Raw genomic sequence first — 27,861 nt, 5'->3', positions numbered from 1 at the left:
GGTGGGGTCAGTTCAGATTCGGGGATCTGCTCAAGTTATGGAGACACAGTAGAACCCAGCAGTGAGCCGGGAGGGCAGAAGGGAGCCAGGAGGGAAGGCCCAGCAGGACATGCAGAAGGGGACAGGAATATGATCCAGAGACCCAGACCTACCCAGTAAGTTATGAATTAGGCTCTCACTCCAAACCTTGGTTGACTTCAACTGTAGAATGAAAACAGATTTTTTTTTCTTTTAAATGTGAAAATGCTTTGGGGGGGGGGCGGGAAGCTGGGTGTTAATTTCAGAAGGAAATTTTTAAAAAAAGAAGAAGAAAAAGCCAGGCTGGTGTGAGGATCTCCTTCACATATTGGCACCCTGCACCCAACAGACAGCAGAAGTGAGAGAGAAGACTGTTTCCTGTGAGTAAATGACAGCGCTTGCCCTCTCAGCATCAGAGCCTCAGAGGATGAGGCAAGAGTTCGGGCTTTGTGCATCCCAGTGGGCAAGGGAGCTGAGCAGGGCAGTGGGAGAGGGTTGGGGTGGGAGGGAGGGTCGGAGGAGCCTTGGGCTACATCTCTGCCCAAGGTCTCAGATCATGGGCGCCAGACAGACTCAGTCTGCCTCTCTGTGCTCAGGCCAAGGACAGGGTGGCTTAAACAACAGACATTTGTTTCTTAGCAGTTCTGAAGGCTGGAAGTCCAGGGCAAGGTACTAGAGGGCTTGGTTTCTTCCAAAGCCTTTCTTCTTGGCTCACAGACAGCCATCTTCTGCTTGCAGTTTCAAGTTCATTGGCATGGTTGTATCTGTATCTCCCCTTCTTAGACACCTACCTGTCAGATTGGGGTAGGACCCACCTAGGACCTCCCTTTACCTTAAATACCTCCTTAATATCTCTGAATCTAGTCATGCTCTGAAATACTGGGGGGGAGGGCAGAACTGTCACATGAATTTGGGGTATACCATTCTTTCAGCACATCCACCATGGACCCCCTTATGAATGGTAAGGCACACCCTGGGGAAAGCTTGTACAATACAGGGAACCTACGCCGTCTAGGGGAGGGTACAAGGGAGAAATCCCACAAGGCAAACAGGGATTCGAGGGGCTTGGGGCACCCAGCAAATGTGCATTAAGCTCTTCTTAAAAGAATTCCAGAAATTAACCGCTGATTTCAAAAGGTTCAGTGAACTTGCTTTATAAAAGGTTTCATAACAGGTTTCCTTTAAGTGCCCAGCCTCGCCAGTATGCCTGAGAAATGATTTGATTTAGTGCTATGTGGTTAAAGCACTCCATTTTCCAGCCTAGCCATTAAAAGCAGGGAGGCAGCCTGCAATTAGCCTGTTGCTCAATCTTTCTCCTCTGAAGGGCAACTCAGTCCCCAGCCCTGCACACTCATTGCTGAGCATCTGAACTGGCCATCCCCTGCCTTTGCTGTAAGTCAGGGGTAGACAGCACCAGCTAGCTATCTGGCCACTGATTTTATTTATGTCTGATGAGCCAGCACTGGCTTCTATCTATGTCAGTAGCATGGTTGACTTTCTTCACTTCTGTCTTTGGGGACAGTGACACTGGCCTCCTCCAGTTAGGGGGCAAGATGATATTGTTCAAGGCATACCGGGTGTTATATAAACTCTTATTAGCACTTTCAACCTGCCAATGAGAATCAAGTTCTTTGATGAACTTCTAGTCTTCTCTATAGGGATGCAGGATGTCCACTGCTGGGCACCATGGAAATCCAAAGGAAACCGTTATCCAATAGGGGCAGGCTGAGGAAGAGCATGCCTAACCAGGGAACTCTGTGAGATCCATGCTGCAGCAGGGAATTGTACAAAATCCTCAGCTCATCAAAGCTGCCCTTCCAGGAAGATCACTTCCCTTCCTGGGTGAAGAGACGCTTTGTAAAGCCAGATGCTATTGGTTGGATTTAGAGTCCTCCTCCCGTCGGGAATAGTCACTGAGAATTTACTCTGTGCTGGGCAGGAGCTGGGCTGAGTTCAGGGCAATGTGACCTCTCATGGGTCACATTAGAGGACTGAGAGAGTCCCTCCTTCAAGGGATGCATAGGCCTGAAGAGATTGCGCCCTAGAGCAGGAAAGACAGGCAGGAGAAGAGAGGGATGTGAGCTCTGGGAGGCGGTGGGGGTACCCTGTCTACCTTGAGGAATCAGTAAAGACCTCTTAGGGAAGCACTGAGCAAGCAGAGAGCCAAATCATAGGCCTCGGGCAGTCTGGTTTGGTCTGGCCAGAGGAGAGGCTAAGGTCAAAGAAACAGGCTAGGTCAAGTCCTGGGTTAGATGGCCAGGGGTGGGGCCTTCGGATTCTTCTGTGTGGACCCCGGATTTGGAGTATGTGAAGGCAATTGAAGAAGCCTGCTACAGAGGTGGGCAGGCCACAAGGGTGCGGGTGAGGAAGCCAGACACCGAGGACCAGGGCAGAGGCAGCTACCCTCCTGGTTGCAAAGCTGTTTTCTAGTGCTTTTGCCTGGCCTGAGCAGGAGGTCTATGGCTGGCTGTTCTGAGTTGTGCTTAATTCCTACCTGGCCCTCGAGCTAGGAGTCTTCATTTGTGGTCTGTGAAGATATGGATGGCCTTGACTTTCTTGTCACCAAGCTGCTGGCTGCTTTCTGGGCATGGGGGTGGGGCTTGTTGCCCCTTCATGCCAGCAGAGGTCTTTTCAGAGCCTAGAATCCTAGCAACTTCAGTGCTGGCATGCTCTAAGACTGAGCCCAGGGAGGGCCAGCTGCTCCCTGGGGACTGGGCTCTGTGCTGATTTTCTCTGTGGTGTTCAGCACCATATGGCATATAGTAGATGCTGCTGCAGGGACCCAGTGAGTGTGGCAGAGACTCAGAGGAACCTGTTATAGCTGGATGCAGTTTGTCCCCCAGGATTCATGCATTGCAGTCTAGGTCTCCAGTGTAATGGTGTGGAGGAGGTAGAACCTTTAAGAGAAGGGGCCTGATGGGAGATGATGAGAGCATCCTGGTCTAATTAGACCCTGCCTGCTTGGTGTCATCTGCCCAGGACTGCGCTGCGGGAACGCTCTGGGCACACACTGGAAGTAGAAGCCTCAGCCCGGGCCTTAGGGAGCTCAGTAGAGTCAGGTGAGGCCTTGGGGACAGTCTGAGGTCAGTGTGTAACAGCAATGGATGTCATTTCACCTGGGTGCAGCCCCTTGTTGTAGCTCAGGCTCATGCCTGCTCCCCTAGGCTTTATTTTAGCCAGGACCCGAGTACTTCTCTACTAGAGGTAATCATAAAATATGTGGGAAGCTGCATTCCCAATACTTCTCTGTATTATGGGATTACGATTTACCATTCATTTTGTTTTTATATTTTGATGCTTTTCATTATTTTTTCAAGCCAATACCTTTTCAGTGAATCTACCCCATGTCTCCATCCTGCCTTCTCTGTCTATGAGAAACTTCCTTTTTTATTTTTCCTTGACACTGTGTAATTCAGATTGACCACAAGCTCATGATCCTCCTGCTTCAGCCTCCTGAGTACTGGGATTATAAGTATGGTGCACAGATATATCCTCTTTAGAAACTAGTTTAAAAATCGACTCAAAGAGACTGCATACTTAGTTAAAAATAAATCAGAGTTAAAAAAAAAGAAAGAAAGGAGAAGAGAAGAGAAAAGAGAAGAAAGGAAAAGAAAGGAAAAGAAAAGAAAAGAAAAACCCATGCCCATCCGGAGATGAATGGATAAATGCAATAGGGCATTTCTGTACAGCCGTGAAAAGAAACAAAGTATCCATGTGTGTTACAATGTAGGGAAGCCTCACCTATGGGAGGTCATGAGCATCTCATCACAGGTAGTGAGCTGACAGTAGAGTCAAGGAAAGCAGACACAGAGCCACATGCTGTGGAGTCTGTGTGGATTCCCCACAACTGCTTGCTCTGTAGAGATAGCCCTCAGGTTAGTACTTGCCCAGCGCTGATGGAAAGACATCTGAGAGTCACTGGTTATGGTGTTCAGAGGGCTGATGGGAATGTTTCAGTGATGGTTTTGCAATGGTGTCAATGTGCTGAACGTTCCTTGGTTGTACTTCAAAATGCCTGAATTGGTTAATTTCATGTTATGTGACTTTTGCCTCAGTCAGTAGTTTTTTGTTTTTTTTTAAAGAAATAGCATGTAGATGTCTTTTGCTACTTTGTTCCATTCTTCTCCACCCTTTTCCCACCCTTTTAACCCCTGACACTAGATAAGAGAGAAAACAGGATAGAGAGGAAAGGAAAGAGACCCCCACTCCCAACTGTGGAGTAAGTCAGAGGTCAGAAAGGGAGCAACGTTATTGTTAGATTACTGACTAGGGGTGTTGAGTTCCTTGGTGCAAGTGTGATTTTCACACTCAGAATGTCTAATTTCTTCTTGTTGTTTCTTTGTACACGACTGCTTAACAAACTGTAACCAACAACAACAACCAACAACCCAACAACCTCTTGAGGCCCTAGCATTTATCTACCCTCTGAAAAGACCCCAGAATTCCAAACGTCACACTATCGAAGAAACTATCTGCAGCTGGCAAAATCACGTCCCTGCGGGAGCACGAGGCAAATCATAGTCAGCTGCTGTAGTCAGTCTGAAACAGCCCCATATCTCATTCCTGGGATTAAAATGAAAACGCATAACTATCTCCATGTGTTTTGGGGTTTTTGTTTTTGTTTTGTTTTTTGTTTGTTTGTTTGTTTTCATTTCTTTCTTAATTTAAAAAAAACCAAATTCTCACTGCAATGGCATAATCTACAAACAATGGAACGAACAATAGTTTTTGTCCTGTCACAGTCTGCCCCCACCCCTCATCTCCTCACTTCTTTCTCAGATTCTTCCTCCTGGTGTTAACAAGTTATCAAAATCTTTTATGATCAAAAGAGGACAAGGCCCTGTGATGACCCTTTGAGTCCTCCACCCAGCACCCTCCGTTTCTATATAACATGCAAACTCTTGGTCTACCCTGCCCATGGGGATTTGAAGAAAATCCCTGACATTATTTTCCCATAACTTACTTAGTCCCTATCAGCAGAAACTAGCAGTTCTGACCACAGCAGGTGCCAATCTTATTTCTCTTCTCAGGATTTCCTTCTCATTCTTATATCCTGAGGATGCTTTTCTGTGTCTTCTGCCTAGAAATCCTGTTGCTGCCTTGCATATCAACAACACGACCCTCCCTAGTTCCTGCTGGGTGTGTGACAGTTCTTACACATGACTCCATCAGCCTTCATCTTCCTGTCTTCTATGTGGGTGGCAGTCCTCTACTTCTGATGGTCAGAGCTTGACCCTGTACACAAGGCTAATCACATTTAGCACCTGGCTTCAAGGAGCCTGGCTCAGTTGGGATCCCCAGAAGATGGCAGCAGAATGTCGCAGGCTCTAGCCCAGGCTCCGGCACATGTGATTGTGGGGGCTGGCACGCTGAGGTCTGGAAGGTAGGCTGGCTTGTGGGAGGCTGTGTGAAGATCTGTCCTGCATTCTTCATCTACAGAGCTGTACATTCAGAAACCCAGACAGGATGCCTATGTAGTCTTCCCGCCTCTTTGAGAAATCTGCCTTTGTTCTTGTGGCCTTTTGATTGGATTAAGCCCAGCCACATTATAGACAGTCATTTGCTTTAACTTAAAGTCAGCCCATTGTAAATGTTAATCACATAGGAAACATACTTTCATGTTAACAACCAGATGGGTTTGACCCAGAGACTGTGTGTCTCAGCCTCACCATGTTAACATAAACAATTAACCATCCCAGAGCCCAAGAGGAGTGGAAGGGAGAAGCCTGGGTCTCTTCCCTGCTGTTGGAAGTGAAAATGAATCTCCTGGCTTTGTAAATGAAGAAACTGCAGATCAGAGAGGTTGGCTAAGTCGGCCAAATTTGCACAGCTCTTAGGTGGTACAGGAATCCGATATCAATTAACCTGGGGACAGTGTCTGTGTTTTTATTCCCATGGCAGTTAGTGCTGCGTGTGGGACTTGTCTGTCACCGTGGAGAGAACACGTGGAAAGAGAAAAGGTGTTGATAGTTGGAAGGGTCTTTGGCACACACTGCAGAACAGTCTCCAAGAACAGCGTGAGAATGGGCATCTTCTCGGGTAGAGAGGGCATGGTGGCTGCCAATGAGCTCTGAGGCTGCGCAGGCTGTACTGTGCAGGATCTGGACTTCACCGTGGAGCCTAACATCACAGACGGGCCTTCACCATCAACAGTGTGCTAGCTTAGCCAGGCAGGTCAAAACATATGACTGTAGGACCTGACGTCAGATGCATCCCTGTTCAGCTCTTTGCCCTGGGACCTCCACTCTGTCTCATTGGTCCACCCTTGGGTAGTATCTCCAAAATGCTCACCTCATAGTAGAAATCCTGTCTGTGCATTTGCCTCCCCGAGTGTGTGTTTATACCTATAAACATATGGAACTGGGGAAATGTGCAGCTCTTACAGTTTTCTAAAGGAAATACAAATAGCAGGCTATCCAGCTTGTTATAGCTGTGTCCCAGTGATTGCCCAGGCACACACTCTTCAGAAGATGGGAAACCACAGAAAGCAGAGGCTGCAGTGGGAGTTCCAGGATGACCTGGATCTCAGAACAGAACTGGGAACTAGAGGGGTGGGGGTAGGGACGCCCTGTAGAGGAGGGCCACGCCCACCATGACCCAGCATGCTGACTGCACAAACCGTAGCCTACTCAGTGCTTGCCTGGCTTCCATATCCTGCACTCTGCCACATTTTGGTCCCTTGGGAGGCTAGCATCGTCACACGGAACAGGAGGGCTCATCAATGCTCGGCTGTCACTGTCACCTTCCAGGGAATGGCATCTGGTGTCCCCAGGCCCAGTCTGCAGTCACCATGCCAAGTCTCCTCTCCTCAGCTTACCTCTTTCTGTCACTACCATGGCCAGGAGGCCTTCCTGCCCTTACCCCAAGAGGGAGGTCTCTGGTGCCCTGGTCGCTGTGTGTGGAGGAGCATCACTCACTGGGGTAATGGGATACCAGGGACCCTTGGCTCCCTCCCTGGCACTTTGGCTTCTGTTTCATTCTTCACAGATCTTTTGCTTTAGTTGTCTGATCCTGCATTAAAGAATTAAGCCTAAATTACTGTCAAAAAAAAAAAGATGACCTGAATACTTGCTCATAATTCTGCATTTTGGGTGGGGCTCATGGTAGTGGAGGGTTTCTCTGTCAGTGAGTTATCAGCCAGGGTAGCCAAAACCCTCCATGTCTCTCTAGGACACAGCTCCATTATTGGCTAGGTTTTCCTCTCAGCTTGGTGGTCTCATGTGGGTGGGCTGGGTCAAGGTACCGGTTCCCCAGACCTCTGGAGAAAAGCTGCTAGGCTAGGCTTTCCCGGGATCAAACCCCGAGCAGTCAAAAGGTCACACATGAGGAGTCGTGCAGACTGTTCACTCAGCAGCTTTTTCACCAGATATAGTCTTGGACTGCTAGGCTCTTAACTCTTGGGATATCTTTGTATGTGCCCTAGTCCAAGATTGTTTCCTCTCTGGCCTCTCAAGTGTGAGAATAGCAATATTAGTTAGTCATCTGTCCCCTTGAAGACTGCATCTAGATCTCAACCTGTGGGTCTTGACCCCTTTGTGGGTTCTAATGATCCTTTCATGGGGTCACATAGCAGATACCCTGCATATCAGATATTTACATTATGATTCATATCAATAGCAAAATGACAGTTATGAAATAGCAATGAAGTAATTTTACGGTTGGAATCACCACGACACGAGGAACTGTATTAAAGGGCTGCAGCGTTAGGAAGGCTGAGAACAACTGGTCTCGATCCAGATGGGAAAGATTAACGATGCAATGAGAGGGTCCAGGAGCTGGTGGTGGGCAGAGCTGGGGACCTCCTTCCCTCGAGTCGTTCGTCTGTCCAGAAGAAGGCCATTTCTTTCTCTGAGGAGGCTGAGCCAGCCATCTTTAGGAGGAGTGGGCCACTGTAGAGTGTGCTAAGTTTACCTCCCTTGGTCTCCATCTTGTCTCAGGAGCCCCACAATGCTCTGTAAGGGGAGTGACTCTTTCCTCTCAGACAGCTGTCCCTGTGATGACACAGCTGAGTGACAGAGCTGTAGCTTCCACTCAACCACCTCCAAACCCTGTGCCCTGAAAGCTGGCTGGGGAGAGACTCTAGGCGACGTGCCAGGATGCTCCTTCCTGTAAACAGCATCACCTTTAATTAGGCTAATTTGCACTTCTCTTTTGCCTTTGAGGGGTTCAGGAACAATGCAGTCAGATCCTGTGTTGCTCTGTGAAAGCGCTAAGGATGGAGCCTGGGTACTTCAGAGGCCAGCACCAGACAGCATAGGGGATAGGCATCCCGGAGACCCACAACAAGGCCAGAGGGGTAGACAGTCCCTGGGACCCAAGGGCTGGCCCTGTCCTCCTGTGGCATCTATCGTCTGTACTTTCTCAAGCCTGTCCTTGACACATGATGTGCTGCGAGTGTATTCTTTGCAAAGGCCACCTTGTGCACGTGGCTGTGATTCTTGCCTTTGGTTGGTGGCAGCTTCCACATTGCATGCCTAGTCTCTGTCCTGGGTGAACTGTCGAGGGAGGGTTGATGCTCAGCCGGGACCTCAGGAAATGAAGTGCTTTGCTGAACCCAGGTCTTGCTTTTAGCTCTCTGGAGGCAACTACAAGCATGTATAGAGAGGGCCCCTTGGTATGCTGGGCAGGTGGGGAGGTACGCCCCATGGAACAGTGGACCGAAGATTAGAGCACCTTGACACATAATGTACTGCATGTGTGTTCTTTTCTGCTAAAGAATAATATGGGTCTGTGGAGCGCGCATCCCTGGGCTTGGATGGTAGCCCTGTCCACAGTGTGCTGTCTGCCTGGGCCAGGCATAGTTAGAAGTGACCTGTGTTTCCATGGAAGTATGATCACTCACAGAGTTGACCTTTGGAGGGTCAGACGTGTGTATGCCTTTGAGTCCGCCAGCCTGTGTAGTGCCACCCCGTGCACTGCAGTTCGTCCCCGCCTCCTCTGACCTGCTGCTGTTTTTCCTGGTAAGCTCAAACCATAGAAGAACGAGCAGCTGCCGGGTGTCTGGAGGTGGGGGTGTCTGGAGGTGGGGGTGGGTGGTACTGTGATGTCCTGTTTTCGGTTCTTGGAGGGCCTTTGCCTGTCCCTTCTCCATCGCCCTCATCCTGGCACCCTGCTCACTGGTGACTCTTCTTTCTTTGTAACACAAAGAGCAGAAATCAATAGGTGAACTAGGTGAAAGGCCACCCCAGACGGGAAAGAGTCCCTGCTTTCACATTTGCTGTGCCAGCTGACGCTACCTATAGTAAAACCTCGTGGAACACAGCTCCACAGTGTCCCGTGTGTAGGATAGGCGCGGGACCCGAAGGCTCAGGACAAAAGGACACAGGTGGGGCTTGCATTCTTCCTTTCCAGGTTCCTTCATCTTGACTGTAACTTCTGGTTCTCCTTCCTTATCATCCTGTGCTGGGAGCTCAGGACTTGTCCTTTGTCTGATTTTGTTGTGCTGTTTTCTGCATTGAGAAAAGAGGATATTCTAGATGACTGTAATTGCTAAGTATCCTTAGCCTGCTGAGGCGCACCAAGATAGAATGTGTGGTGTTAAGAGTACTTTGTAGCGTAAGCTACAGTCGCAAATGTGCAAAGGGAGCCTCCACGAGAGAAGAATCATCGAGCGGAACAGAACGCATGTCTGCTTAGGGAATGCTATGAAACCATATAATAAACGCAGGTGGGAGGCCTGCAGGCCTGCGTTCCCCTATAAAGATCCAGGAGGCCAGAGCTGTGCTGGGATGGCCAGGGCATGGCATGACACAGAGCTTAACAAGCCGGCCGATGCAAGCCAATGGATCTGGGATATTGTGGCTCTAGAACAGTGCTGCCCAAGTGACACGTGTCCCCATGTCAGGCCCCGAGGGTGGGGAAAGGGTATCCAGAAAGAAACAAACTTATTATTGTTCCGTTCTTCCACAAGAAAGATCCCAACCCAGAGGCAGCATGGAGGATTCCTGTGCTGAGAGGAGACCTGACTCCTCCCGTGCTGAGAGAAGACCTGACCTCTGTCTGCCTGAGGCCTCACACATCTGGTCTTCCTCTCTCTTTTAGTTTATCTTTATCCAGGACATGCGGGATCAGTGTCACTCACTGTCTACTTTTCTTTCTTAGTACAAAATTTAGTAGGATAAAGTGTATGTGCCGTAAACCCACTGTTGTTAAGTAGCTAGGTTTGGTAGGTTCACCTGTTGTGCGGGCACTACCACCGTATAATGCCAGGACATGCGCATTGCCTCCCCCATTTCTGCTTAACCCCTCAGCCTTGGGGAGCTATTAGCCAGATCTCTCTATAGATGTACCTGTCCTCAGTTGTAAGATGCATAGTCCTTTGTGGCCAGCTCCTTTTCCTCTGCATCGTTGCTTCAGGGCTCATCTGTCTTGTAGTATATGCACGCACTTCATTCCTTTTCATTGCTGAGTAATGTCCTCTGCCATGGTTATACCACATTTTATTTATCCCCTTCTCAGAGAGTAGAAATTTGGAGGTGTTTCTATATTTTTGGCTATTATGAAAGATGACGCTATGTTCTAGTATGTTGTGGGTAGCTATTTATTTATTTATTGTGCTACTGGGGATTGGTTTGTTTGGGGGGTAATTAAATGGAGGAGCTACAATGTCTGACTAATGGTGACTTACTAAATAGTTATCCATTTATCCACCCATCCATTTCTCAACCATTCTGTCTGACCCTCACACCCTCCTCCCATCTATCCTCCCATCCCTCTACCGAGGAAGAAAAAGATTTCTCTGGCCCTGTCTCTTGATTGCTACATGTATAAGCATACTGTTAACAGCAGTATATTAATACAGGTTTTAGCTGATTATCCAACATGGGAGACAAATTGCCAGAAGGCCAGAGTGTAAAGTTACCTGCTGTGTGCTTGGTGAGGCACATTGGCACATTGGTAGGTCTCAGGAGGCCAGTGATACAGGTGCTAAAGCTAAGACACCGAGCAATATCAGGCTCCTTTGCTCGCTCCGGGGAGAATTCTGTCTGGGCTGTGATTTCTGCCCATCAGAATTCAGTTACTAAGGGTGGAGGTAGAGGCTGCTGAGAAATGCTCACTCGGAAGCCTACTGGCCACCATCCTTTAATAGGCACATCCTTGGGACCTTAATGTTCATCGTACCTGATACTGACTGTATTCTGTGTGTCCTTAATCAGGCTTAAGGAAAGTTAAGGTCTTGACCTTGACCTGACTTTACAGACCCTCTCTACTGTGTGTGACCTTTATGGTTCCCTGGGGATTTCTATGCTCCCCCCCAGGTACTCTGGCTCTGTCTGTCTCAGTATGCCAGGTACCTTCTTGCTTCATAGGAATTTTGTTAAGCTGTCTGTCCTTCTGTCCTGTAGTCTGGTTTCTGTGCCCAATCCTCACCTAAAGTACTGGGCCAGGGCTGAGCATTGGTAGAGACCAGATCTCCTGGCAGGTCCCCAGTGGGATGAGATTCATAGGAGACTGGAGACTGGCTGCCATCTTGAAGGTGTAGTCCCAGAGCTAAGATACCCACCTGTATGCACATTAATATCTGGAGCCCAGGTCCTGGCACAGCATGGCTTTTGAGCCACCTTTTTCTCCATGGAATAACATACTATCTTGTCATTGCCAGACTCTTACACTCTCTCGAGCATCCTGAGATCACAGACACTTGTTCTTCCAGATTTTCTTATTTCATGGGGAGAGAAGGCCAGACAGCAAGAGTGGTTTTCAGAATACCAGGCCTGAATACACAGGGGCGTTTGTTTGTTGAGACCTCCCACATCCCAGAATGACATGTATGACAGACACCTCTCCCTAGTCTCCCAAGTGACACACTTCACCCTTAGATTTTCAGAAATAGTCCTACTGAACTTGGGTTTGCAAACTGGCCTCATCCTGGCCCCATGACGTCACATTGTTCTAAGAATCCCTCTCCCCCTCCTTTTCTGCTGCCCGTGCCTGGAGTAAAGATGACGGTTCCCCTCTCCTTGCTGGCAATGCTCTTTGGGATTCCTCTCACCGCTGGTGCTTCCTTCAGTTGACACAGAACAGAGGGCAGCCAGGCTAGGGTAGGGAGCACTCTCTCTGATGCCCCATGGCTGTGAGAAGAGTGACTGTCTGAGGTGCTCTCAGGCTAGTGTGGCTCCTCCCTCCCCCCACCCCCCTGCCTTTGGTCCCTACCCTTTTCCCTCCCCCTACTTCCTTCCTTCCCTCTCCTCTCTAAGATTTTTTTTTCATACATATATTTTGATCATATTCTTTCCTCTCTTCTAGCTTCTCCAGAGCCTCTTACCTCCTTACCCACCCAACTTCATATTCTTTCTCACTCAAAACAAACAAAAATCAACCAACCAAACAAAACTGGAAAACACACACACACACACAAATCATGTTTGTTTTATGTTGGCCAACTGCTGCTAGGCGGGCATGGGACCTGCCCTGGTCTGTGGTTGATGTCCACAATAGTGTGACATTTCATTGGGGGAAACTGAGTTTCCCTTTCCCAGCAGTTAGCTTCTTAGAGGCAGGACTTTGTGTCCAATTCCCCTAGGATAGGGTAAAGGAGGAAACATGGAGAGGGGCAGCTCTGGAAAATCGCTATGGACACTTACTACTTAGAAGCTTCCTAAAATACATACAAAGGAATTTAAATGGTGACAGTATATAATAGAGGAGACAGTGACCCATCTAGATATCTTATGCCACCAAGTCCAGTGCCAGCAATGAGTTACATTTTGTTGAATTGTTGGTCAGAGGGGGGTTCCGTGGAACCCTTCCCCAAATTATAGACTATTGGCAAGACTACAACAGAAAAGGCCCATCAGCAAGATGGACTGGTGTAACAGTGGCCCAAGCGTTATGGAATTCACCAACCAGTTTTTAAATGTTGGATTTAAGGCTTACCTTGTGAGATGGAGCCCGTACCTCATGCTGCTAAAGAGGTCAAGAACCAGAGGCTTTGATGGGTCATGGAGCCCTGTGGTTTGTCTCTTAAAAGAGCTCGAGGGCCAGCGTGAGCATCATCGTCCCCTTGAATGTGAACACTTCCTACACTCTGGCACTTGGATGCTGTTATTACCTTCCTAGGCGTGGGGATGTCGGGCTCCAGGGAAGAGTTAGGTTCTACACAGGAAAAGTATGACTAAGCTAGTGTAAACGGAAGGGGTGAAAGTCAGCGCTGGAGGCTTTTAGGCAGAGGGAAATGGCCATGGGTCATGTGAGCCAAAGGGCCACCTTAGCATCAGAGGGGGATATGGGAGCTCTGAGGAAAGGGTGGGTTGGGTAGATGGAGGAAGTGAGGGAGGCCCTTTGGGAGAGAGAAGTCTTGATGCCTTCTCTTAAAAATATTTCCTGTGTGATTTGATCTCTGTGGTACTGTGGAGGACAGGCGCAGCCAGAAAAGAAGTGGCCATACCAGAGGTCTATGTGAGGGGGGAGTCCTGGAGTCCCAGGGTGGAGGCTTAGCTAGGCAGCAAGGCTGGGAGCTCCATCAAGTGGATTTGGGCCAATGAGAAAACAGGGGAGTCATTCACACAGAACACACTGGGAGCCTAACCACAGGCCTGCAGGATGAAGGCACTAATGCTGCCATTATGTTATATATCCTACTATCTTTCCCACCCAAGATGCTCCTGCCTCAAGGTGGTCCCTTTGGCTCATGAGTCTCTGACGTACATGAGGTCAACAACCCCACTCTCTGTGCATCTCTGCATGGGCTGTTCTCCCAGAGGGACTCAGAGGTGAAATCAACACACGACATCAGAGGGGATGGGGTTGGGGGACTGACACTGGTAGGGGTACTCCTGAGTGCTGAAGGCAATTAGTGTACCCCAGCTTGCCCGGTCTTTTATCAACCCTGTGGGCTTTTCCTTATTTCACAGATAGAAAAAATGAAACTGAGGCAGAGAAGCCTTTTGTCTGGTGTGGTGTATTCACTGAAGGGCAGAGCCTGTCTGGGCCCAAACCTCGTGCTCTGGACTCTGAAGAAAAGCTGGCCATGTGTCACTTTAGACACGAGTACATGTGCCTCTTCATCTGTCCCTTGTCCATTTTCCATGCTGGCACTGGTGGGGGGTGAGGTGGGGGGATTGGCAGGAAGAGAGGAGGGTGCAGTAGGAGATGCTGACCCTCAAGGGACAGCAAGACTTATGGAAGCACCTGCCTTGGGATCCCATTGCCACCTGATCCTGGGGGATGGGGCCTGGGTGGTGACCCTGAGAGATTCTCAGTCCTCCTGAAGGGTGAGCCAGGGCCCAACTGCAAGGCCATCCCGGGTTGCTCCATTTGCACACTGTGCAGTGTTTAGGACTCTGATCTGTGTGGAGGTGTGTGGGTGACAACAGACCCAGGAGAGCCTGAGTTCAGCTTGCAGTATTCTCAGGTCCCTAGGCTGACAGGGGAGGGAGCCGCACTATTTTTAGAGAGCACCATAGTAGGCTTGTAATTAACAGACAGCATGCCCTCTGCTGCACATGCCTTACTTACTCACACTGTATTGTAATTAGTGTTTTAATCATCTTCAAACAAGGTCAGCAGGTCTGCGGAGTCTCGGAATACGCCTGACTCATCCCTATCTGCCCTCCGCAGCCCATCGAATGGAGGAAGGAGCTGTCCATCCATCCGGAAGCTGGGTGGTATCGTAGACAGTGTTAGTGAGACAGCTGAACAATGAGAGGCTGGGTAGGCAGCATGGCTTGACCCAGGCCTGGAGGGGCATGAGACATGTGATGCCAAGGTAGGCAAGTTACAGGGAGCCTGGGGATGATGCTGAGGGTGATGGGAAGAGGTAGACAAAGAGTGCCTTGAATGCTAAGTCTCCCCGTATCTAATGGATAGGGAGCCCTGGCTGAAACCACATGCTTTGTAGAAAGAACGTGAGGATTTCCTAGTCTGTTGGGTTTTTTTCCCCCAGAACTTTGAGGAGAAGTAGGAAAATGCATCCCTTGTCGTAGTGGATGGGTTTAGAAGAAAACAGCCTTTTGCTCTTTCCCTACACTCGTCAAGGGGGCTGCACAAGGACATAGGCTCAACAGTATGTCCTGATGTTTCTGAGCCATACACAGGCTGCACAGATGTCTATGTGGCCACACTTTGGGGATGCGAGGCTGGATTTAGGCTCTAATTGGTCAGAGTCTAAGCCAAAATGTTTCTGTCACTCTATCCTCTCCTACCCCAGCCTGTTTATTTACCCTGTTCTCTCAGCTGTATGTTATTCTTCCTGTGTGGAACATATTGTCAGAGTTACCAAATACTGGTCTGAGTCCTAACCATTGATGTCAGCCAGAGACCTCATCAAAAAGTAGGTTCCTGTAACTCAGGCTTGTGTAGTTCAACCAGAGCCCAGCCTGTGGTTTTCTTAAGCTCACTTCCTGGTGAATGCACATTCCTGGGGCATCTATAGGTAAGGATAGCAGTACCCAGGGAGGCCAGTGACCTGCCCAGGTCGCTGATTCACTGATTTCACTGTAGGTCTCCTGTGGTAACCCGAGTTCTCTCCCAGGTCCCCCATCTCTGGCAGTCTCCGATGCTCTGTGTGATTTGTTTGCAGATCCAACTGTGTGTGTTATTGAATCTCAATCTGTATGGCCCGTACTTCTCTGAAGTAGCATCTACATAGACCAGAATGCAGGGGTTGTATATGCATGGCCTGGGGGATTCGGGCAAATGCTTTCGCCCTGTGTCACCACTGAGGAAATCAGAATAAAGTTTGACTCTGTACCTGGAGGCCACTGTGGGTCTGAAAGGCTGCTGTGCAGAGTCCTGTGAAGGGGACTCACTTCCTATGGCCCTGCATGGCTGCCTTTTCTGTAGTCTGGAGCTTGTGGAGGGAAGTCGGAGAAATTACCTGGGGCCCAAAGTCTAAGACCAAAGCATCTTCCCAGGCCAGGGCAGACCAAGCCCCAGGACAGAACGGACGTATTTAGAGTGTCTACACTTGTGGAAGCTTGCCTGGGAAAACTCTGTGTAGAGCCCAACTATGGCGGGGGAAACAGAACACAGAAACCATTTTAAAGAAGGAGATAAACACTTTACTACCCTAAGGAAGGAGCTGGCTTGGCCTGGGTTTCACCCTGTCCCTGAATCTCTGGAGTGATGCTGTCTTGCTCCTGATCTGTCTTGACTTCAAGGAGTTTAAGATGCTTCTGTGTGACATTAGAAGTCATTCCAAGGACTTAAAGTGTTGGGTGTGGCTGAGTTGGAGGGGACACAGCCTGTACATCCTACCCCGCACCTTCCCTTGATGGAATGAGCTGCTGAGAATCACACCAGTCCTCTGCCCTCTTCAGACATAGGCAGGTGCCCGTTCCTCAAGCCCTCTTTGGGGAGTTTACACTAACACAAAGCTGCAGACAGGGGCCTGTGGGATTATTGTCCTATCCTTAGTTGGGACTGTGTCATACTAGAGATGTGACCTCCAGGCAAGAGAGAGGCTGTGCCTTGGTACCAAGGGGCAGGATTGTTTGCCTCACCTCCCAGGTGGCACCTTAGCTCACGGTGGTCTAGCAGCTGGCCAGCCAGGGTTCCTAATGGCTCTGTCATGGCCAGCGAGAATTCCTCTGCATGTGGACGCACTTTAATGGGCTCACACAATTTTCTGTACTTTCCTTTCCTGTGTCACAGACCCAACTCTTCATAGTTGAGTCAGAAAGTAAATACCCTTTGTCTCAGATCCCTGTGATGTGTCAGTGGCTTCTTTGCGAAGTCAGGAGTCAGCCGACACCTGTCCTGGGGCAATTTGGAGACAGTTGGCCAGGCATGTTTGAATAGGTTAAGGTAGGTTGCCTGCCTGCGTGCACGCGTGCCTGTGTTCAAACAGTTTTTTAAACAGTATTTGCTGGGCTATACAGAAGACAGGCTGCTCAGCCTGCTTTCACTCCTTCCTCCTGAGCTCCTGGCTGCTCACTCAGATGTGATGAGGGTGAAAGGATACCACTGTCTCCTGCTCCCCTTCTTTGGTGACTGGCCAGCTTGCTCTAAACTGTTCCTTTGTGCAAATTTATCTTTTATGTTCTTTACCTTCTTATGAAAATAATCATGTAAATTTCCCTCTTTATTTTAATTAGAGTCTTTATCTGAAGCTTAACTCCCCACCCCCCACCTTGCAGTTTAGGGAAAAAAAATTATCTCGCTCTGGAGTTTGAGACTCGGAAGAATTAACTCCAGAGTGAAGCAGGCCACTGTGGGCAGGAAAGGCGGCAGCTCCAGCAGACACAACTTCATTTCTAATATAAGATGCAGAGGGTGGTGTGTGGTGGGGTTCAGTTCGCCTGGCCTCCCTTAGCAGCCCCCAAACACAGCTGAATAATGCCCATACGGCCCACACAGCTAGCACACGACCTGTGTGAGTTGGCTCTCTATTACTGTAATACATTCCTGAGATAGTCCACTTATTTTTTTTTTTTTAAAGTTATTTGGCTGCCAGTTTGGGAGGCTTTAGTCTGTGGTCAGTTGGCCCTGTTGCTTGTGGATGTCCAGTGAGGCCACAGTGTCACGATGGGACATGTAGCGAAATAATTCCTGATGCAAAGAGAGAGTGAAGAGGCCAGCATCTCACGTTCCCTTTCAAGTGACCCAAGACCCTAACCCTGCTGCTGCCCCCTCCCTGCTCACACGCACACACACACACACACACACACACACACACACACACTGCCCTCTCTCCTAGAGATCCCACTATCTCCCTCAAAGCACCACCCGTAGCCTCTGGAGACCTTTCTAGATATAAGTCATAGAACAGCCACATGGACATAGATACCTGTGAGTCTGTAAAGCAGAGCCAAGACTTGCAAAACTATAAACCCCAGCCACTGATAGCGCAGCTAGGACCACAGCGGAGCCTCCCAACCCCTTCTGTGGGGTTAGGATGGGATCTGTGGTTGTTGACATCAGTTTGACTTGCACGGGAGCGTGGGGGAGCAGCAGGAGCGAGGGCTCATTAGGAGCTGGGGCTTCTGGCCCTGGCCCTGTCATTAATGAATGACCTGGCTTTGGCTGTCTACCTGACTTCCTGGCAAAAGGAGAGGCTGTGACCTAAATAATTCTTGGCTTGAAATATCTGCAAATCTGATATATATACACATACATATACATATATTTATATTTAAGACTGTTGGCTTTGTTTTGAAATCCCAATCTCTCAGTCTCTGTCTCTGTCTCTCTCTCTGTTTCTCTCTCTCTCTCTCTCTCTCTCTCTCTCTCTCTCTCTCTCTCTCTCTCTCCAGGGCTTCTCTGTGAAGCCCTGGCTCCTGGCTCTCCTGGAACTTGCTCTGTAGACAAGGCTGGCCTGGAACTCAGAGATCCACCTGCCTCTGCCTCCCTGGGTACTGGGTGTGTGCCACCACCACCCTGCAAAAATTTCAAATCTTGTACATATATTTTTACATTTCACTAAATTCTGCCTTGATGACACTTAAACGTGAGTCTAAAACCAGGAATGTATCGACATGAACAACCCTTGGTTCCACATTTCACTGGAGAGCACTTCTGGAGACTTCGTTGCACCAGAATGACACTGGTGGCAAGAAGCTCATTTAGTCTCTTGCCCCGCCCACCTCTTGCTCCTCCCACCTTCTCAGGTCGGCCTCTCAATGACTATGGAGTTTCTTTACCAAGAGGCTCAGAAACGGACAAGTCTTCAAGGATGGTGTCACCTCATCATGGGACCTTATGACAGGAACTTTCCTAAGTGCCAAGTCCATGGCATTATGCCTTGCTCACCCTCCTGGTGGCCTTCTCATGAGGCACCCTCACCCTCTGACTCTAGCTGCTTTTGGCCCTACCCACCATGGGCTGGCTAATTTTAGTCAACTTGACACAGGCTAGAGTCATCAGAGAGGAAGGGAGCCTCAGTATGGAAAATGCCCCCAGAAGATGGAGCTGTTGGCAAACATGTAGAGCATTTTCTTAATTAGTGATTGATACAGGAAGGCCCAGCCCATTGTGGCTGATGCCACCACTGGCTGGTGGTCCTGGGTTCTATAAGAAAGCAGGCTGAACAAGCCAGTAAGCAGCACCCTCCATGGCCTCTCTGCACCAGCTCCTGCCTCCAGGATCCTTCCCTGTATGAGCTCCTGCCCCCATCTCCCTAAGTAACAGACTGTATCCGCAGGATAAACCCTTTCCTTCCCAACTTGCTTTTGGTCATGGCGTTTCATCACAGCTAGAGTAAGAAAGGCATTCCGCATCCCCCTGCTCTCCCAGATCTTTGTGGTCACCATTCTCTCCAGGGACCCTGTTCATGGCCCAGCTTTTCCCTCAGCTGCCCTGTTCCTGGGCCCTGATGCTCTCACCACCACCTCAGGACAGCTGCACCTCAGTCATACCAGAATAGAGCTCCTAAATCCAGTTCGTGATTCCAGCCCACGTTCCCTGCCGGGTGACTGTTGTCACCTGTTAGCTCCTGAACCCAGGCTGAGGTTCACATTATGAGGTTTTGTTTTTTTAAAACCTCCTAGTACCTGCCCATCTAGCAGCTCTAACCAGGACCCTCCTGCCCTCTATGCCCCTTCTCTTTCCTTGGTCCCCTCCTGCAGCTTAGGTAGCTTTTGGTTCCTCTGCCTGGCTTTAGGCAGCATCTTCTTTCTGCACGGGCTGCCTCCACAGTCTCCAGAGCAACCTTTGTTTCAGATGTAAAGCCAGAAGAAGCTCTGCCTGTGAGGGGGTCTCTCCAGAGCCACTGTCCCTCCTCTGATCACTCCCTGATCGTCTCCCAGCTGGTGGAGAAAGCAGGCAGGCCAAAATCCGTGTGCTTCCTCTCTTACTGTTTCTGTCGTTCCTGGACTTCAGTATGGATGGGCCGCTGGCACTGTTTCTCTCTCTGATGTGCAATGTACACTCCCACAATGCTCTGGGGCTGCCTTCGACTGGTGGTGATGCGTCTCTTTCCTACATCCCCACTGTCCCATGGGCTTCGCTCTATGTCTCCATGCCCAGATTCTCCTCTTCTCAGGCCTGTCCTAAGCTAGGGTGACCCTATCTAATGAGGTGGCAGCCAAAGCTCAAGTAGATCTTTGGGGGACACAGGTGAGCCTCTGGCTGTATGGTAGATGCCACTGCATTAGTGACAAGAGTGAGGGTGGGAGGAATGGGGCTCACACCATGTCCCCTGGGCTAGATAGACTGAGTCCGTAGATGGGAAACTCTGACCCAACTTGATTCCATATTCCCAGCAGTAGGGTGCTTCTCTGTTGTCTGGGTGGGAATAAGGTTCAAAGTCACATGGTCTTCTTTTAAAGAGTGGAATCTCGTATCTCATCCTACACGCTCTGGCTCACGGAGGCGACTTTCCCAATTTAAGACTGTGCCCTCTCCCTGGTGGCCCACTCCGAGACTCTGCCCGTCTCTTCTCCTCTGAGCTGTTGAGCTGGCGGCCATGCTCCCATTTTCCATTAGAGGAGTTAGCTATCACAATCCTCACACAGCTGGATTGTGATATCTCTGGAAGTTCTCTGTTGCTCTGGCCCTCCTGACCCGCCCGGCTTTTTGGCTGTGCATAGAGTTTCTGAATCAGCATTTGGAGCGGCTGGAAGGCAGCGCTGCGGTCGGTTGACAGCTGCAGAGGTTTAGGCCCAGGCCTGCAGGTGGGAGAAGCCTGGGTCTGGGGCTCCATATTTAGCCTGGAATCTACTCTTCCTGCGATGATGCCACAGCCTAACCAGAAATGGTGGAGCTCTGGCCTGCAGCCAGGACAGCCTGCTGCTCAGCCAGGCCATGAGGCCTAACTGGAGCCTACCTCCCCGATCCTGCCCATCCACGGACCATGGGGCAGCAGGGAAGGGAGCGGATGGCTCGTAGTTAGAAGACTTGGACTGTAAAGGGGTCTGGGAGTATCCAGGCTTCCTGTCTTACAGAGATGGAAACCAGGGTGACTTAAAGCAGTAGCTCGTGCAAGGTCACAGTTAACTCAGAGTAGAACCCTTAGATCTAAGTCTCTAGACACCAAGCCTCTGGCTTTCCTTGGAACCTCAGTGCCAGGTATCATGCTATCACCAGTACAGAGATCCACCAGGCCCCAGCCTAACCTAGGAGAACACCCTGGCAGCACCCACACCAGAAAAGACAAAACTCTTTTCCAGCTGTCTTGCTTCCTCCCTGTACCATCTTCAGGTCGCATTGGCTTGTGCCAGTCTTTATCCTTTGCCTCCCATGTTGAAACTTAACATTTACACCATAGTATTAAAGCCGGTCTCTTCCCAGGGGAGCCTGGCCAGTAACCATAGGATGAGAGAGCAGGCAGTTTAAAGGACACTACTTTGCGATTGGCACCTGGTGCTCATCACCTTGTTTGCTCCCTCATGTGAAGTCAGGGAGGAAGGCAGGTGGTCAGTGCTCCCTCTGGAATTGGTGCTCCCTCTGGACTTGGTGCTCCCTCTGGACTTGATGCTCCCTCTGGATTTGGTGCTCCCTCTGGAATTGGTGCTCCCTCTGGACTTGATGCTCCCTCTGGAATTGGTGCTCCCTCTGGACTTGGTGCTCCCTCTGGACTTGATGCTCCCTCTGGATTTGGTGCTCCCTCTGGATTCAGTGCTCCTTCTAGATTCCTATGGTGAATTAAGTGTTCCCTCTAAATTCAGTTCTCCCTCTAGGTTTGGTGCTCCCTCTAGATTCCTGTGGTGCTCCTCTCCATGTGGGCTTTAAGAGCTATGCTCATTCTTGCCCTGTTAGCCTAGGTGCCGGTGAATAAGCTGCCATAAAGCCCTCCAGCTGCCAGGCAGCAAACTCCCTGGGGTGATTTGGAAATTATCCCTGAGTTCCGAGTCCACATGGACCAGAACCAAGTACAGACTCTGGACTGACCCTGAAGTGAGAGCAACCAATCAGTGCAGCCGAAGATTAGAAGCACTGGGACCTGAGCCTCCAGCCCAGTGTGACAGACAGTTCTCATCACTGTTAACAGTCAGAGGGACAGAAAGGGCTTGTGGTGCTGAGGAAGGCAATTAGCAGGTGGCAACCAGCCTGATGAAGCTGTCAGCACAGCAGAGCCCAAGCCTGCTGCTCACACCCTGGCTTGACTCTGGGCCTCAAGGTTAGGGAACAAAAGAAAGGCACCAGGTCCCTGGGGCTACTCTTGATTGATCTGCTGCCTGCTATGGATCAGACAATGGTGACACTGGGTGGGGGGGAGGGCAGGGAGGGGGCGTTCTGAGTGGCCCTGAAGCAAATGGAGCCACAGCCAGACTGGTTGACCCCTCTAAGCCCCAGCCTATGACCTGGCCCCCAGAGGAGTGGACTATAGTCATAGATGACCTTCCCAAAGTTCTTAGCTGTTCCTCCCACCCCGTGAATTCTCTCTCAGTGGCCAAGAGCGGCTGACACTGTGTGCCAAAGGAAGCTGGAAGCTCTCAGCTCAAAAGGAGTGCTGGAGGAGGTTTCTTGGGTCAGCTGCCATGGGCAGAAGTGTACGGGAACCCATGAATGATGAGCAGGGAGTCCAGCACAGCTGCAGGAGTCCCCTGGAAGACTGAAGAAAAGGCCCCATTTACAGTACATGTGAAAGGACTCCGGTGAAGCCATGCACAGTTACCTGGCTGTTGGCAACCCTTTTTGGTATTAGTATTTTCTTAACATGTTGCCGGAAGTATACTATTAGCCACTCAGGCAGAAGTTAAAATATAATTATAGTCTAGATTTATTTCCATGTTCTGCAACTGTAGAAGGTCAAAAAGAAAGACATTGGTCCTCTAGACTAGGTAGCAAAAGAGTGTACAGTTGATGTGATCAGCAGAGGTGAGGGAACCAAAGGTGGGCTTCAGCCTCTGGTGTCCCCAGGCCTAGTACAGCTAACAGCATACTCAGTTCATTTTCTGAATATCTGATATTTAGTTAAGCACCGTATAGCAGATGCTTCTAAAGACACCATTTCCTACCAGTCATTTGATATGGCCCAGAAGTAGTACATATGTGCTGTGTCGAAGGCTCCCTGCCGTCTTCCAACCAGACACACCCGCCTTCCCTTCCTGAACTGTGTGCTGGGCAGTGTATTTGGACCAGAGAACCCAGGCAGGCTTCGGGAGTCACTTTGTATTGCTATACACACACACACACACACACACACACACACACACACAATCACACTCACACACACACACACACACAATCACACACACTACACATATACAGACATGCATCCACACACATATTCACGCATATGTACACACTCACACCAGCACGCACACCACATATATGCGCATGTGCATTCGCACATACAGGGCATCAGGCTCAGTTTGAAGTTTTTATTTTGAACAAGAAAGGCCTTATTTTCTTGCCTGGGCCCTATAACTTCCATAACTGAATTGCTTACCCTAGACACCACAGTTGGAGACTACATCCCACATTGCCACCCTTGGAAACTGTCAGCTGACCTAGCTGCAGTGGACAGAGGCTATAGTGTGGCTGTCTGTGGATTGATAGTTACGCAGCAGGTAGCTAGCAGAGTCAGGCCTGAAAATTGTGAAATGAGCCCTCTTGTATTCTGTACTATTCCTTTCCACCTGCCTCCTCCCTCACCCAGGCTCTGGCCTGCTCTCCTCACTTAGAAATATTTCTTGTTATATTCTTTGACCTGGCTGGTGGGCCTGGAACCCACAGGTCCACGTAGATTGCTGTACTTTTGCCTACCAAAAAGTGGGTTTTATCTGAGCCCCTGTATGGGCTTGTTTTCTGTGGACAGTGGAGGAGACTTCCCCTGCCCTTTGGGGCTCTTCCCTACCTGCTAAGTTGGCATGTCAGGTCCTGGGCTCCAGTAGCACACCCTGAGATGAGCTTAAGAATTTCATGTGAACCCAAGAAGAACCAAAGTGTGGTTAGTAACAACTCTACTTTCTAAAGCCCATGCTCTGTAAAGTAAGGGACCCAGGTTACCCGCCCAAAGAAAGCACTAAAGTGCCTCTGTTTAGCTTGCAATATTGATTTCTGGTTCGGTGCCTGTTTGGGCTACATAGGAACTATCGCCATGGTCAGAGTGAGTACGTATGTTGTGCACAGATGGTGTTTGTTTGCTGGAGTCCCTGTAACAAAGGACAACATTCAGCTTACACAACCACCTCTTATGGTCTCTCAGTGACAGAGGTCAAGTGTGGGCGGAGCTGGATCCTTCTGGCAGCGGGAGTAGGAGTCTGTGCCACGCTCTCCTTAGCTTCTGGTGCTTTGATGGCAAACTTCAGTGTGCCCTGGCTTCCTGCTTTGCTTTAAGCAGGGTCTCACTGTGTGCCTCAGCCTAGCCTGGAACCCAGGAACCTCCCGCCACTGACTGCTCAGGTCCGGATCATAAGCATGTACCACCCATGCTTGGCTGTCCTCTGCCTTCCAATTTCACCTGTCTGCCTTCCTCTGAACATGGCTTCTCTCTGTGCAGTCTGCCTCAGTGTCCCTTTTTATAAGGACACCTTTCATAGGAAGACTGAGGGCAGAACTTATGGAGGGTCACACAGGAATCTCTGGTTATACTATTCTGGCCCCATCTTGCCAAGTGTCCCCGAGCTCTAGACAGGATTTGGTGCCATGTTCTTGATGCTTTGGCTTCCCCTTAACACTCTGAAGGACAGAGCCATGTCTCCATTCACTGTGGTAGCCTGGGGTCTAGACATTGCCTAGCACACCGTGAAGCAGTGACAGATATTTACAGGCAGAGCCAGAGCCAAGAACTCCCTTACGTTCTAACAGCTCAGTGTCCCCAGTCTTGTCAGAACCTGTCACTGCACCCCAGCCTGGAATGTGGAACGTTCTCCTGGCCATCCACCCTCTCCCTTGGATGGTGCCAGGCAAGGTGGACAAGTCTACCCTTCTCATTTTACAGAGTAACTAATTCTCTCCTTTCCACTGAGCTTCCTGGACAGTCCAAGTGGCTTCCTGTGGCATCAATCCCAGGGCAGCTTGTCCCATATCGATGACATTTCCTACACAGGCGCATCCCTGGGGAGATGGCAAATCTTGCTGAAATCAGAGAGCCGCTTCCTCATGCTTGGCCAGCGGATAAGATGTTCCTCCTGCAGGCACTGGTCGCAATGCTGGGCACACATGTTCTGCTTAGGAGGACCATCCTTCTGGCTTTAGCCCTGCCTCTAGGAGAGTTTTAGCTTTATTGAACTAAGATCTACCCTCGCCACAGTGTTTCAGGCCTGGTCAAGGGTGGCAGTGATGGGGGTGGTGGGGGGAAGGGGTTGGAGAGCCATGAGGGGGGATAGCTGCAGTTCCAGGCTTACAAAAGAACTGTGTGTTAACTACCATGTTACCAATGACCGGCAGGACAATAGATAAATATCTTCTGAACCCATGGATTCTGGAAGTATACACCAGGCTCAATGACTGCCGAGGTCCCATTCAGCAAGGATGTTGCTGGTCATATGTAGGTAATATACTGAGGATGCTCCCAGGGGCTCTCCTATATGGAGAACAACTAGTGGCCTCCTGTTAGTCTGACACAGAACTGTGACCTGCCGGTCAAGGGAGCCTTACATGGGACAGCTGTCTCAGGCAGCGGTAGACGATAGCTCTCCTCATCACTTGTCACTTGCGTGTCTAAGCTGGTCTAGGGGACAGCTTTGACATGAGCCTTCCCATTGCCTGTGCACACAGTCTACTGGACCCAGAATGCATAGCACACTGTCAGCCTGTTGTGTAGTCACTTTCAAAGCCTGCTGTGGGTCTAAAAAGAAAAAAAAATTGTTGGGGGGTGGCGGGGTGATTCAAATGCTTGCCTGCTGAGGCAGCCTGAGGGTGTGGAAAGGAATCCTCTCAGAATCCGGGTGGCTGAATCCAGCCCAGCTCTGTGCCGTTCCACCACCTAGAACTTGAGGTTTTCTAGGGCTTGCCGGCTTCCAGCCTAGAAGAGAAAGTGCTAGCCCCAGATTCAGGGAGATATCCTGACTGTGATAGAGGACATTGGTGCCTGTTTCTAGCCTTGGTAGTCAGACACAGATACACACAGACACACAGACACACACACACACACACACACACACACACACACACCTGTGTGCACCAACCAGCCAAACAAACTGTTAGCCTTCCTTCTAGGCTCTGCCCCACAGTTACCTGGCAATAGCCTGACTCACTATAAAAGGGGCTGTTCACCATCTCCTCACTCTCTTACTCTCTGTCTCTTCTCCCCTTCTCCTTCCCCCTCCCTCCTTGTATTCCTGGCTGGCCTCTCTTCCCCCACCCCTCTTCTTCCTCCCTTCTCAACTCCCTTTCCCATGCCCTAAATAAACTCTATTCCATACTATATCCATCATATGGCTGGTATGTTAGGGCGAAGGGATGCTACCTCAGCATGGGCTAGCAGAGGCACCCCTTCCACCTTAAGCTATCAAACATACCCTTGGCTCCTTTTTCTCTCTTATAAAACCCAACACAAACAAACGAGCAACAAACTTTTTTTTTTTCAAACCAAAAAAGCCAGACCCTAAACATTGTCTTTACAAGACATACAATGTAGCTTGTGATGTTTGTGGTCTGTGGGACAGTTCAGTTTTCCTACCCTCTCTCTGGAGGAAGTCTTTAGAGTTCTTTAGACTTTCTGTCCCAGGTTATTCCTTTACCCATCTGGGTCCTTGGCTCCTAGCAGTTCAACCTGAACACCCACTGATTCATCAGCTTGTGTTGTATGCGAGTTAGACTCGATGATGTTGCAAATGCCGGGAGCTGGATCCTGTGTTATTTACCCTGCCCTGTCCAGCCGGACAGACTGTTCCAGTTCCAGGGGTTCCCTTGTAAAACGGAGGCAGCATGCCTGCTCTCCCTGCCTGCAGGCACAGGGTTAGTTAGTAAGAGCTCACTGCAGCTACAGTGTACTTATTTATAATTAACAAACAAACCTTTAAGGGGGGGGGGTCTGGCAAGATTGCTCAGTGGGTAAGAGCACTGACTGCTCTTCTAAAGATCCTGGGTTCAAATCCCAGGAACCACATGGTGGCTCACAACCACCCGTAATGAGATCTGACGCCCTCTTCTGGTGTGTCTGAAGACAGCTACAGTGTACTAATTTATAATAATAAACCTTAAAAAAAATAAAATAGCTTACTGATCTGATCTGTACTAGGCTGTAGCCCCACCCCCAGGAAGGTAAAAGATCTGGATCACCTCCCAGGAATCCAGGGATGACCCTACCACCTATCTAGTGATAGTTTACTCTGTCACCTATGCAAGGACTCAAAGCCTTGACTTGGATATGGTTCCAAAACCCTCTACAGGGGGGTCTAGCTCGTAGCTACTGAGCAAAGGTCAGAGTGGGGAATGAATAGCACTCCGAGTCCCTCTTTTCTAGTTAGAAGAGTCACATTTTGGAGCAATTCTGAATGGGTTTCTGGTCTGACTCAACCTATTATGAACCAGGTGGTCTTTGGCCAATCCCGACCTGCCTCCGTTACCTCTTTTGTAGAGTGGGGACAAAAATGGTCCTCTGCGTCGTGGTGCTGTCTTGCAGAATAAATTATTGTCATGCAAGGTCTGGCCTAAGGGAAATGCTTTGTAAATTGGTATTTATTACTTTCCACATTGTAGGAGCATTTATGAGTTTATTTGAAGTAAGTATAGTCTTATAGAGGGGGTACATGGCTTGGAAGCCAGCAGTGTTTGAAGAACACAATACTGAGGACTCGCTTTCAAAGGGCAGCCCTGTGGGTGGGAGTTAGAGCGGTAGAATGAGTGTGCTGGCTCTCGGCCTAGAGGCCAGTTCAGGAACCCAGAATCCAAGGTTCCTGCCGCATCGTCTCTTCAGGACTCACAGAGAATCTAAGAAGCAACATGGCCACACTGGGGATGGATTGGGTGTGGGATGCCCTCAGTTGTCCGATGGGCCTAAACAGTGTATAAGATACACATAAAAGCTACCCAGAAGAAGAGAGGCTGTCCTCCACACACTCTCTCTCTCTC

The 27,861-nt window shown here is 49.6% G+C and overlaps 1 protein-coding gene across 7 annotated transcripts in view; it reads left to right on the top strand.

The window, feature by feature from the left end:
• The window catches only part of Ctif (cap binding complex dependent translation initiation factor), a 267,920-nt gene that overhangs the window by 22,759 nt on the left and 217,300 nt on the right, over window positions 1-27,861 (top strand). For 3 of the 7 annotated variants that reach the window (XM_029472082.1, XM_029472084.1, XM_029472080.1), the window contains exon 1: window positions 9,091-9,343. The exons of 2 other annotated variants lie outside the window; for them this stretch is intronic. The gene's annotated coding sequence lies outside the window, so the exon portion shown is untranslated. Of the gene's footprint in view, window positions 1-9,090; window positions 9,344-27,861 lie in introns of those variants that run through there. 2 more of the 7 variants (XM_021151039.2, XM_021151038.2) reach the window with 1 other exon arrangement.

This window comes from Mus caroli, chromosome 18 (genome assembly GCF_900094665.2).
Source record: "Mus caroli chromosome 18, CAROLI_EIJ_v1.1, whole genome shotgun sequence".
NCBI classification, from domain to species: domain Eukaryota; kingdom Metazoa; phylum Chordata; class Mammalia; order Rodentia; family Muridae; genus Mus; species Mus caroli.
Note: the sequence above shows the minus strand (reverse complement) of the source record. Positions and strands in the feature narration are given on the sequence as shown.